Source organism: Pantherophis guttatus, chromosome 5, assembly GCF_059756535.1.
Source record: "Pantherophis guttatus breed Tessera chromosome 5, ASM5975653v1, whole genome shotgun sequence".
Classification (NCBI taxonomy): Eukaryota; Metazoa; Chordata; class Lepidosauria; order Squamata; family Colubridae; genus Pantherophis; species Pantherophis guttatus.
In genome coordinates, this window is record NC_142067.1 from 58,557,057 (window position 1) to 58,570,090 (window position 13,034).

Sequence of the window (13,034 nt, forward strand, 5' to 3'; positions counted from 1 at the left end):
ACTTGGACAGAAGGAAAAAAAAGGCAGGACTGGACTCATTATCAGTAGATAGTTAGTTCATTGTTATCAGTAACTCCCACTGATTCTAAACTCATTTTAAGACTGGAATTGGTGACTGCTGAAATTTAAGTATTCAACATTGGTCTTAGAAATCTTTGATTTGAACTATCAAATCTCTGATTTGAACTGTGGCAAGAAAAATCATAAAATGGGGCAAAACTCACTTAACCATAATAATTTCTAGATATTTTAAGTGTAGAAAATTCAAGTGTTGAGAATGATCCATTATTTCATCTCTTTTTCCGCACTAGGTAGCACTATTTGATTTCTTTTCATTTTATTCAAATAATAACAGAAAACCCAATACAGTTCAGTATGAATTGGCTTTCCAGTCCTTCCTTGATGCACTTTTTCACATTGGTTATCTAGTTTAAATGCCAAAGAAAAATCAATGATATATTTTTCAGACCTTTGGAGGATCACACTGTCAATTGTTCACACTGCTCAAGCAAAACTAACAGGTGTGAATTAAGTTTTAGCTAAAAAATGGAGCTTTAATTCCAGAAGTCCATTCTTTAAACTTGGACTTCTGGAATTAAAAGGCTCTGGATTAAATGGTACTCCAGACAAAAGATGGAGAAGAGTATCTTGCTTTTAGACATGATAATACTGTAGCTGTCTAGAAAGGTGAGTTATGAGCTATTTTTATGTCATCAGAAATTTAATTTATTACCTGTTAAAAATGTAAAGACAAGGAGTTCAAGGAGCAAATAAAAGACCTTCATGTTGGGGTTGGTTCTGGACCAAATCTTACTTGTGGGACAGAAACCAGCTCTCAGCCCTCCTTGTGACTTCTTGAAAAGTATCCCCCCCCACACGCTCCACCGCTTTAGGAGGCAGGGGAGGGCTGCAGGTTGATCCCAAGGGGGTCTGGGGCTACTGGTCTACCAGTTAAAAGCCTGATAGACCAGTACCTCTGCTAAATCCTAAAGAATTGTCACATGACCATCAAGCCATGCCCACAAAATAAGCCACACCCACAGAACCGGTAGTAAAAAAAGTTTAGAACCTACCCCTGGTGGGATGCTAAATGGAAGGTGATGTCTCTGCACCTGGTTTGGCAACTGAAGGGAACATCACTTGGCTCATTGTCAGTACAGTGTATTGGAAGTTGAGGTAGGGAGTGATGAGAAAAAAGAAAAACTCAAACAACAATTAGGAGATGCAGGAATCATATCCATGGACAGGCATAAATGCTTATATACAAATGCTCAAAGCTTGGGGAACAAACGGGGTGAATTAGAAGCAATAGTACATGAGGGCAAGTCTGACATAGCTGCCATTACAGAAACCTGGTGGGATAAAACCCATGACTGGAATGTACTGATAGATGGATGCAAATTGTTCAAAAGAAACAGATCTACAAAAAGAGGAGGTGGAGTTGCATTATATGTGAGAGATCACTACATCTCTACAGAAATGCACATGATCAAAGATAAAACCCCTCCAGAACGTATATGGGTCAATATAAAAGGGGGAAAAGTGACATTGCCATAGGTGTATATTACAGGCCACCCAACCAATCAGAAGAAATAGATGAACTCTTTGCCAACTAGTTAACGAATGTATTAGGAAGCATACCACAGTAGTAATGGAAGACTTTAACTATCCAGATATCAACTGGGACACCAACTCTGCAGCAAGTGGGAGATCAAACAGATTCCTAACCAACCTATCTGACAACTTTATCATCCAAAAGGATGGAACTAGAAGTAAAGCTATACTGAACCTAATTCTTATTAATAGAGAAGAGGTGATAGAGGGAGTTGAAGTTGCCAGAACTTTGGGTGAAAGTGACTAGGTCATACTGGAATTCAATATAATGCAAACACAAGCAATAGAAAATAATCCAACCCGTGCCTTAAACTTTAAAATATCTGATTTTAACAAACTCAGAGAGACCCTAGAAAAAATTTCATGGATGAAAATCATAAAGGGGAAAACAATTCAAGTAGCATGGGAAACTCTGAAAAATGCAATAATAAAAGCCCAGTTCAATGCAATACCGCTGGAAAAGAAAAACAAGAAATTCAAGAAGAAACAATCATGGCTGCATAAAGATCTCTCTGACAAACTGAAAGACAAAAAGGACAAGCACAGAAAATGGAAAGAGGGACACATAACTAAGGCTGATTATCAGCAGATAACCAGAACATGCAAAGATGAAGTCAGGAAAGCAAAGGCTCAGAATGAACTAAGGCTTGCTACAAAAGTAAAAAATAATTTTAAAAAGTTTCTTTCAACATATTAATAACAAGAAAAATAACAAGAAAAATAACAAGAAAAAATAACAAGGAAAAATAACAAGGAAACAGTAGGTCCACTAAAGAGAGAGGATGGCAAGGAAGTAACAGACAGTAGGGAGAAAGCAGGGCTGCTTTCTTTGCATCAGTCTCCACGCAAAAAGAAATTATAGCCCAATGTACCAAAAAAGCTACTGTAAAAAACAAACCAGAAATAAACATTAAATGGTAAGAGAACACCTATCTGACCTTGATGAATATAAATCACTGGGACCTGACAAATTACATCCCAGAGTTCTGAAGGAGCTGGCAGATGTTATCTCAGAACCATTGTACCAAATCTTTCAAAAACTTGAGGATTGGAAAAGGACTGATGTAGTTCCCATCTTCAAGAAAGGGGAAAAAAAACAGACCCAGGAAACTACAGACCAATCAATCTAACATCAATACCTGGGAAGATCCTGGAAAAGATAATCAAAAAACAAATCTATGTGAACAACTAGAAGCAAATAAAGTTATAACTAGTAGCCTGCACAGGTTTGTTAAAAACAGATCATGCCAAACAAATCTTATTTCATTTTTTGATAAAGTCATTAAACTAGTAAACCAGTGAAATGCTGTGGATATAGTATGACTTAGATTTCAGTAAGGCATTTGACAAAGTAGACCACAATCTACTTCTTGGTAAGCTAGAAAAATGTGGAAAAGACAACATCACCACCAGATGGATTTGTAGCTGGTTCACAAACCATAGTCAGTGAGTAATCCTTAATGGTAGTACACCCACATGGAGAGAAGTAAGTAGTGGGGTATCACAAGGCTCCATCTTAGGCCCAGTACTCTTCAATATCTTTATAAATGACTTAGATGAGGGAATAGAAGGGGAACTCATCAAATTTGCAGATGATACTAAACTGGCAGGAATAGCCAACATCCCAGAAGACAAATTCAGGATTGAAAAAGAAACTTGAACAATGGGCCCTAGCCAACAAAATGTGGAGAAAAGCAAAGCTTTACATTTAGGCAGGCAAAATCAAATGTATAAATACAGATTAGGCAAGGCCTGGCTCAAAAACAGTAACTGTGAACAGAACCTTGGAGTCCCAATGGATGCTCATTTGAATATGAGCCAGCAATGTGCAGTAGCAGCCAAAAAAAGTTAATACAATCCTGGGTTGTATAAACAGAGGCATAGAATCAAGATCATGTGAAATATTAGTGCCGCTTTACAAAACCCTAGTAAGACCCTATCTGGAATACTGCAACAAATTTTGGTCACCATACTACAAAAAAAAAATGAGTACTTTGGAAAAAGTTCAGAGAAGAGCCTTGGTAGTACAGTGGTCTAAGGCACCCTGTTATTAAGCTGGTTATTAAGACCAGCTGCCTGCAATTACTGCAGGTTCGAATCTCGCCAAGGCTCAAGGTTGACTCAGCCTTCCATCCTTTCTAAGGTAGGTAAATTGAGGACCCAGTTTGTCGGGGCAATAAGCTGACTTTGTATAAATATACAAAAGAATGAAGGCTATTGCTTAGCGCATTGTAAGCCGCCCTGAGTCTCCGGAGAAGGGCGGCATATAAATCAAGTTTAAAATAAATAAATAAATATTTTTTTTTTAAAAAAGAGCAACTGAGATGATCAAAGGTCTGGGAACTAAACCATATGCAGAACAGCTGCAGGTTTTGGGTCTGGCTAGTCTAAAGAAAAGAAGAATTGGGGTGACATGATAGCAGTATTCCAGTATTTGAGGGGCTTCCACAAAGAAGAGGGGGTCAAATTATTCTCCAAAGCACCAGAGGGCAGGACAAGAAATAATGGTTGGAAACTAATCAAAGAGAGAAGCAACCTGGAATGAAGGAGAAACTTCCTGAGAGTGAGGAGTGTGAACGGTGGAATGGCTTGCTTCCAGAAATCGTGGGTGCTTCATCGCTGAAGGTTTTTAAGAAGAGACTGGACAGTCACTTGTCTGAGATGGTATAGATCAGAGCTGTCAAATTCTCAGCCCAGGGGCCAGATGCGTCACATGCTGGCCATGGCCATGCCTGGTTTAGCAAAGGGGAAAAGGTCCTGATGCATCACTTGACGCTGCCATGATGATGTGAGTTTGACACCCCTGGTATAGGTTCTCTTGCTTGAGCAGGGGGCTGGACTAGAAGACCTCCAATGTTCTGTTCTATTCTATTCTATTCTATTCTATTCTATTCTATTCTATTCTATTCTATTCTATTCTATTCTATTCTATTCTATTCTATTCTATTCTATTCTATTCTATTTCATTCCATTCCATTCCATTCATATCTCGCTCAGAGAATAAGGGAGGTTTAAATCTCTCTGTTTGTGTGTGTGTGTGCGCGCACATGCAGACCTGATCATGATAAGAAGCTAAAATTGGAAGGTATATAAAGTTGGTTTAATTGAATGAGGTTAAAATAGTTACGTTATCTCTTAATGGACTTTTGCTGACACTAGAACTGAAATAATGATAATAAATAATAGATCTATGGAAGAAGAAATCATTTATTGTATTTTAAGAGAAGGCGATAAAAATGTACTTGTGATGAAGATGGTAAGTCACTATTTTATATATTTCTTTTTTTACTATATTTTTCTTTTTCTTTTCTATTTTTCTTTTTCCTTTTGTTCTGCATTTTCTATTCTTTTTTATTATTCTTTTTTCTTTGTATTAGCTTATTCTGTTATAATTATAATACTTAATAAAATTATATTTAAAATGGTGAAATTGGGAACTACTTATTCTATCAATCATGCCTTAAAGAGTTGATCAGTTGCTAGAGGTTGCTCTGAATTCTTGAATTGATAAATTCTATCTTGGTGGTTTAAATTTCAAATAGTATGATCATCTTTCTTGGCTGAGAGCTTGATTAGAATAGAAGTTTTGAACCCTGCTAGCAGCTTGGATCTGGCCTCATAATTTATGCTGCCTTGCCACTGCTACAGAGATAAAAGGATCTCCAGGAAGTTTCCATCTGCTAACCTGCTGGTTGAAATCTACATTGTAGCAGATCTAATTTATAGATTATTATTATTAGAGTTGGATATATTGCACACCCTTAATTCTTTAATATCCTTTGCAGGTTCCTTGCTGGATCCAATGTCCTTAAATATCTACATCTTAAAAATATTACAAAGAATGCCCTCGCATGTCCTATTTTTTGTATTAATAGTAGTTTATAGAGTTCTACTGGTAAGAAGCATAACGTTTTGGAAAGTATTGATATTTTTGTAGTTTTAGCTATATAATCTCTTTCTGATACCCTCACTTGTAAAAAATTAATATCACAATTATTTGCCCCCTTAGACGGTGATGTTGAAGGGAGAGCTTCCTAAATTTCTAATTTAAGCTTCAATTTGTTAAGATAAAACTGAATATAAAGAAAACACAAGTACACAAAATACAAATATGACCTAGAAATTATACTACCCTCTACATTTGGATTCTGTACTGCAGTGCAACCTCTGCCAATTTGCACCTACAACAGTCTCCATATCTAATTTCCTTCCACATAATATTTTACATCCAAGTCTTGCATAAAACTTGGAGGTAAATATAGAAGTGCCTTGATGAGTTTACACTTTCTATTATGTTGTGGTATATTTATAGGACTTTCCAAAATGTTCTACAACAACAAAGAAATGGAGGGGAGAGACACATTCTTGTAGAAGTCTTGCAATAACCTCAGAATGTAACTTGAATTCAGTTACAGAATTACCCTGAGGCACCCCAAGCTTGGCAGATTCCTTGGAAAGAATACACGGTATCAGAGGATTCACATCTTATGGCACAAGGGGCCCTGGAGGCTCACCTTTTATTTCTGAAGCAAGAGAGACAACCAGCCCTTGTATTCACTTGTCCTGCCTTACACAACAAATCTGTCATTCTTGAAATATTTATTTTGTAACAGATTAATGAATGTGCATCTAATAATTTAGATTGAGTGTTTTGTTTCCTTAGAAATAGGCAGCACCTACAATGGTAAGTAAGATCATTGGAGGAAAAAACTGAGGCAGCACTTGAGAAAAAAGAAACATAAAAGGCTCCCGCTGGCATTCTTTATGCTCTTGCCATCACCTTTTGAAAATAAAGGAAAATGAGAGATTGATTAATGAACGGTACAACCTAGTATATGCATAATGTTCTATAAACCAATAGACTCCCCTCTAAAAATCTTTTTTTTTTACTGTTTTATGTGGTTATTCTTATAGTACTTCCATAATGAGCTCCCTCAGTAACATCGTCACCTTTTTCCCTAGAGAATATCTTTCATATTTTGCCCATCTCTATAAACTCTGTTCCCTCTATTGGTTTAGGTAGGGCGTCTTTGTTTTAATTAAGAGCTCACTCAGAGTGTAGTATCTTTCTTTAGTTGTTGAGTCAGAAAAAAGTACTCTAGCTTAAAATGTATTACCTGTATTTATGAATCTTGCAGTACCTTGGGAAATAGCCCATCTCCCCATGATTCTTGCTACACAATTACCCAAAACAATCAGTCCAGGCGAATCAAAGAACTAGTGCCCAAGAAATGGCACCCATGGCAAGATGGGAGAAGGAAAGGGGGACCACTTTGTGAATCAGAGAAGTGACATCCAAAGAACCAAAGCCACTTGTTGTCATGTGTGGGAAAGTAAGAGAGAGATTGCCTGGCCCCATAAATTAGGCATGCCTAAATGTTTTGGGGGGTGGGGGGTGGCATATTGTTGAAAATTACCTACAGATAATTTACCCATGCATACACTTTTGGAATATGGTGAAAAAAAGACTTCTTTGGAAAGAAATTACGGATGCAAAGGACAAAACTTTGGTACAAATGAATATCATAATAATAATGATATGAATATCATATGAACATAGTGTATGCTATATCATAATATTCAGTTTTTATTAAATAAATAAATACTTTTAATTATATTTTTATGATTTGCACACCAAAGCATTATCACCATGGGATGTTTTCTTATTTCACTTCTGTTTGCTCCAAAAAAGTGCAGTAGAATCAACTGCCAGGATCACAATGTTCACAGTGATCTAGCATTTATTTCTGACTTACTGAGATCACTTTCAGAATCATTTGTGCTGCTTTTTCCTTGGACTACCTATATTTTCCACTGAAGTCCCCCACACTTATAAAGGGTCAGCTGATCTTAATTGGATATCATTAAGAAATGATATCCAATAATAGAATGGCTATATATTATAGAGTCTGGTATCATAAAACCTCCCAGAGAGTAAGGAATTCCCATGGCTGCCTTCAATGGGTTATAGTGCAGGGAGAAATTCTGCAGTATTTCCAGCCCCACCTCTGTGAAATACTTCCCTGCTGACACAATGAGTCACTTCCTGCTTACGAGTCAGACATCAAACCCTCTTTTGTTATAAAGTATATTAATTTTCTGTATTAAAAATTATTCTGTAAAACCATCTGTTTTACATTGTATTACATATTTTACTAGCATTTGAAACAACAGTTGCATTTGCATCAATTATCATTATTACTTGGAAATTTTACTTTATTATTTATTCTTATTAGATTTTTTTTTTTACCCTGCCTTTATTACTTTATAAGTAACTCAAGGCAGCGCACATAATACTCCTCACTCCTCCTATTTCCCCACAACAATAAACCTGTAAAGTAGATTGGGCTGAGAGAGAATGACTGGCCCAAAGTCACCTAGCTGACTTTCATGGCTAAAGTGAGATTAGAACTCAAGTCTCCTATTTTCTAGGCCAGCACCTTAAACCCCCAGTCAAATTGCCTCCCTATGAAATATAAAAATATGGGATGAAAATTGGAAGACAGCATATTTTGTATGAAGCTGCATGCATACCCCAAAAATAAGATCCTGTCTTATATTTGTTGAACCCCGAAATAAAGGCTTGGCCTTATTATCAGGGGTGTCTTATTATTTTGGGGGTGCAGGAGACAGCGAGTGTGGCCACTTTATGGCTTCAGCTGTGTTGTGCTGCTCTGGCTGCGCAACACAGCCGCTCATCAGCTGTTCGCTGGGGCAACCAAAGGTGGGAAACTCCCCAGCGTTCTTGGCACTTGCTCACCTCCCATCCATCCATCCATCCATCCCCCTCACCTGCAAACTCCTTGTGAGTTCGAGAAGTTTGATTGAACTCACGAGTTTTCTTTTACCCTACAATGTGTTTGCCTGCAGACAAGGGCAAGACATGCGACGGAGCTACAAGGCAGGTAAGACACATTTCACATCTCCCCAGCCCCACTCCTCCCCACTTGCCACCCCCAAATTGCACCCAATTTGGGCAGGGACAGGAAGCCCTGCCATGCCCAGCGAGAGGGGGAGAAGAGATGGCAAGAAGAGTGAGCCCTGTCTTGCTCCATGCGTCTCACTTCTCCCCCACCCCCCTCAATAAAGAGCCAGGCACTGTGGAAAAGGGAGCCAGGAGGGCATGGGGTTTGGGTGTCTGGGACTGCCGGGTGTTGCCCAGCAGAGAGGTGGGAGCAGGGCGGGAGTTTGCAAGCAATCGCTTCCCCTTTGCTTTCTCTCCCAAAAGCACTCCTCAGGTGCAGCCACTTCTGCAGCAGGAGACTCGCGCCTTGTGCCGGCCTTCCAAAGAATACCATAGCAGCAGCTATCCACAATTTGTTAACCCTTATTTTGTCCCAACCCACTTGGCTCAGTACGGTCGGGAGGAAATAAGGGTAAAAAAATTGGGGATAGCTGCTGCTACAGTACCTTTCGGAAGGCCACTGCAAGGCACATGGGGTGCATCACTTGGCCTCCTGCTGCAGAAGTAGCCGCAATCCATGGCAAAAATGGCTACTGGAGGGCTTATTTTGGGGGGAGGGCATATATTTATGCCCACTCCAAAAATCAGGCTTGGCCTTATTTTCGGGACATGTCCTATTTTTGGGAAACACAGTAATTGTGCATAAATTGTATTTAATATTTTTAATTAAACCAATCAAGTGCTATTGTGAACATTACCTTTCTAGACATTGGAGCTTGCCTTATTTCTATGTTATCTCAAAATATTGGTCTATTTAGTTTGAATTTATTCCTACTGACTGACAGTAACTTTATAGCTTCTCAGAGCTTTAAACATCAATCTTGGTTTTTGGATTAAATTTTGCATTTTTTGCAGGCAAATTATGAGATATATCCAAATTGTACTACAAAATGTGTATAAAAAGACACTGTGATTCTTGTCTATTGATGTTTCCATCACTGATACTTCAGCCCCCCTTTATTTTGTAAACCAAGTTAGGTAATTTCAACCCACTAATTTTAACTACTCAACATTAGTTTCATAAAAGAAAAATTAAAAAGCTGGAAAGGCAGGAAGGAAGGGGAAAGAAGAACCTGTTTTTTTTGTTTTTTTTTTACAAATACAGTAATTCTACTACTAATCTCCTTTCAAGAAAGTCATGTTTATCACAAGTCTAAAGAAATCCCATTCTGAGAACGATAACAACAGGCTGCTGGCAATATATCATATCCTTAAAGGCAGTGGTTCAGCTTTCACATTTATTAAATATGGAATCCTGACAGAAGAGAGAGCCCAAGATGGTGACAGTGAGCAGCAGCTTTGAGCTTTACTCTCCTTTTTATTCTCCATTTTTATTCTTTTTTAAATACAGGAGAGTCATGGGGAAGCTACCCCCTTTGCCAGAGCGGCTATTAGGTCACTTTTTCAGAGTGAACCTGGGCAAGCAAATTGCCCAAGTAACCGCCTATAGGGACATTCCAAATCAGCTCTCTGAGTGGTTCTGAGTGGCCATAAAAGTTGACTATGGATTGCGCACCAACGACATGCGGAAGCAACCAGACACCAAGGAGGGAGGCCAATCAGACCAGAGGCCATCCACCGATGGGAGGTCACAGCAGCACAGCCGGCCCCAAAACAAACTCTACCACGAAGCTACATGAAATGCTACAGATGCAGAGGGATGGGCCGCATTGCCTTGGCATGCGCAACCCTAACTCCAAAACCCAAGCCAGAGCTACCCCCCAGGGTGCGACCAGAATGAGGCTCCAGGTGTGCCACCAACATGTCCCCAAAAGCCCTCCATCTGACTGAACCAGTGAAACTAGAGCTAGATGACTAATGTTCCTAAAGACTTTACACTTAGCATGGAGGCAATTCTGGTGGGTCAGCATAAAGAAAAACATGGAAGTTATGTGAAAAGTTGCACCATCTGCACCACAATGAAAAAAAAGACCAGGAAACCGCCCCCCCCCAACTGCTACAACCGGTGGCAGAGTCAACAAGGCCATGGGAGAAAATCACAATGGACTTTATAGTGGAGTTGCCAAAGAGTTGGGGGAACACGGTGATCTGGACTGTGATTGACTTATTCTCCAAGCAGGCACACTTCATACCCTGCATTGGACTACCCCCAGCCCACCAGTTAGCTAAACTGGTCCTGAAACATATCTATTGTCTGCATGGAGTACCATGAAGAATAATCTCAATCAGAGGGGTCCAGTTCACGGCTAAGTTCTGGAGGGAGTTCCTGTGGTCTATTGGGTCATCCCAGGGCCTTAGCTCAGATTTTCATCTGGCAGCAACTATCAGCAGTCCAATTGGGCGGACCTCTTGCCTTTCGCCGAGGTCACGTACAATAATGCTGTTCACAGTAGCAAGGGGCTAACCCTATTCAAAATGAGGGGCATGGACTTCGTCCCAATGCCAGAATACCCAAGGGATCCCCCCTCCTCAATTAGCTTGACAGACTGGCTGTTTATGCTAAAAGCAGCATGGGAAAATATCAAGAAGGCGCTAGCTAAAACATTGCAGACCAGTGGTGGGTTGCTATTGGTTTGCCCCAGATTGGGCGAATCAGTAGCGCAGCAGTGGGAGGCTCTGCCCACCTGCCCAGATGTCTCTGCACATGCACAGAAGCTTCTGCGCATGCACAGAAGTGTCTCGTATGCACGCAAGCATGTGCACGCCCACGAGCAAACTGGTAGCAATGGGATTTGAAACCCACTACTGTCACAGACCTATAAGAAACAGGCAGACAAACACTGAGCCCCACAATGACCATTCCAGCTGGGGGGGGAAAGGTCTACCTCTCCACAAAATACTTGAGGTTAAAACTCCCCAGTAAGAAGCTGGGACCCAAGTTCATGGGGCCATTCCCCATAGTGAAGATTACCAACCCGGTCAGGGTGCAATTAAAATTGCCCTGACTGTTAGGGAAGATACACCTAATATTCCATAGCAAGTTCTTAAAACCCGTGGTCAGGTCAACCCTGAAACCACTACCCCGTGAGCCCCTGGACACAGTGGTCATAGGGGGCCAAACCTATTATGAGGCGCAACGAATCCTTGACTTGAGATGGCACAGGAGACAGCTCCAATACCTAATCAAGTGAAAGGGCTATCCCTTATCAGAGGCATCTTGGGTAAAGAGCAGAAACATCCAAGTTGACTGCCTCATAGCTAAATTCCACATAGACAACCCAAACAAGCCTGGGGGGTTGTTGCACCCCTAAAATCTATACCTATACTCAAACTGTCTTTGCTTTGCCCAGGTCCCCTTCAGGAAGTGAGGGCAGCTGAATGTCAACTCGCGAAGCATCCCTGACCTGCTCTCGAGTTGCCATAGGCAAGCGGGATGGGGAATTGAACCTCGCAGCTGCATCAAGGAACTTGCATTTCAGTCAAAACAAAGCACATTCCAGCTGGCGATGTCAAGATCATCTCCACGGGAACCCACAGTGGCTGGAGGGAGTGACTTTTACAACCCGCGGAATTGCTTCGTTGGAGAATGTGACTGATGACACCTCTTGGGGGAGGGGGAAACAGGGTCAGAGGCAAAGTGCTAATTAAGTGAGATCAGAGTTGGCTCCATTTGGTCTGTGCCGACATGAAGTTCCTAATAAATCAGGGTTTCCTTTGAAGCTTGGCCTGAGGCTCATGATTTAATTAGGGCATTAGTCAGAACCCTGACATTACTGTTAATATGATCATTCTCAGAATACAATAAAAATAGTATCTTAAATCCAAGAGCAAACATTCTTTGCTTGGCCTTCTTAATTATGCTAAAATGTTTTTTCAATTTAAATAATTATCTTATTAAAATTTTCTAATCTTTGGTGTTGCTGTTGAACAAATTGAATTTGTTCTTCACCTATTTTCTTGTCAATTACTTGCGTGTTTGGGATCACTGCCAGCTTTATCTGAGGGACAGATACAATTTCATTTGAGCCATGAGTAGGCAGGAAAGTCATATGACATACTATTAATATTTTTAATTCTTCATTTCACTTTGTATAAATGCACCAAACCTGCTCAGGAGAAAAGACAAAAATATGGCAAAGAATAACTGTTTATAAAAGCAATGAGTACAAGTGTTATTCATACAATCAATAACAACATTTCAACTATTATATTTACTGCTGTAGGAAGGAGAATCCATCTGGTTCAGTTCCAAGCTGGGAGAAAGACATTGGAAATAACATGGAGGCTGATTGGAAAGAAAGTTTCTGTTTATTGGTGAACAGAACCAACACAAACACAGTTCTGGGTCAGCTGACCAATTGGTTTGGTTTCTACATGGATTTTTATATAGTTTTTACAGCATTTTGTAATCTAGGGGCTTGCTTTGTGTGATTTATTATTTGATTGGTTTTACTTGCTTCGCAAAGGCTCATGATGGGTCTTAATTATTAGTTCCTTAGTCCTAATCCTGGCAGGCATGTGTAATTGATTTTATCCTGTTATCTATTGCCTCTAG

The 13,034-nt window shown here is 39.9% G+C and overlaps 1 long non-coding RNA gene across 1 annotated transcript in view; it reads left to right on the top strand.

The window, feature by feature from the left end:
- Window positions 1–12,198, top strand: part of LOC148113397 (uncharacterized) — a 197,296-nt gene extending 185,098 nt beyond the window's left edge. The window contains exon 5 of the long non-coding RNA XR_015728216.1: window positions 11,830–12,198. This is a non-coding gene — a long non-coding RNA (uncharacterized LOC148113397). The remainder of the gene's footprint in view (window positions 1–11,829) is intronic.
- Window positions 12,199–13,034: the final 836 nt, after the last annotated feature.